We start from the raw sequence: 706 nt of genomic DNA, 5'->3' as shown, positions 1-706 counted from the left end.
ACACACACACACACACACACACACACACACACACATGCACACACACATTGTATTGCTGAACAGTTGATGATCTCCCTGGCCCCCGTCATATTTTATCATGCTCTTCCATACAATGTGTTACGGCCCATAACACTTTTTTTATTTAGGTCTTGTAAATGTTGTATTATTTTGACATGGGGAAAGCTGTGGAGGACTCAAAGGTCTAACACATGATTCATATTTTCCTCTCTTTATATGTAGAAAACCTCTATTGCTTCTTTTTCTGCTGGGAAAAGAAAAACATGGAAATATTTTTGGCTGTCCATTCCAGTCCAGCAAATATTTTGGAGGAATGTCTGTCACACCCTTTACTACTGGTTTTTGGTCAGAGGGCTGCTCTTGAGCAACAGGTTATTCATTGTTCACCACATGTCAGAACACATGGATCAGATTCAGCTGCGGCTAGGAGGTCAAAAAGACCCCAAGTGGTCTCTACGGTATTCTCCCGTGTACGGGCGGCAGTTCGGCATGCATGGGAAATGTGGAGGGCATCGATCACGTACCGGAGTTCATCAGGTATCAGCAGCAATGAGTGGTACACACTCCTTAAACTTTGGTCCTGACGGGTACGTAGGGACCCATCTCCCTACGGACTGGGCTACTGCCTCCACCAACAAAGATGGAACAGAAGTGTAATGCCTCACTCTGTAGCTAAAACAGAGAGCTC

Source organism: Etheostoma spectabile, chromosome 20 (genome assembly GCF_008692095.1).
Source record: "Etheostoma spectabile isolate EspeVRDwgs_2016 chromosome 20, UIUC_Espe_1.0, whole genome shotgun sequence".
Lineage (NCBI taxonomy): Eukaryota > Metazoa > Chordata > Actinopteri > Perciformes > Percidae > Etheostoma > Etheostoma spectabile.
The sequence above is the reverse complement of the archived record's forward strand: the minus strand, read 5'-3'. Positions refer to the sequence as shown.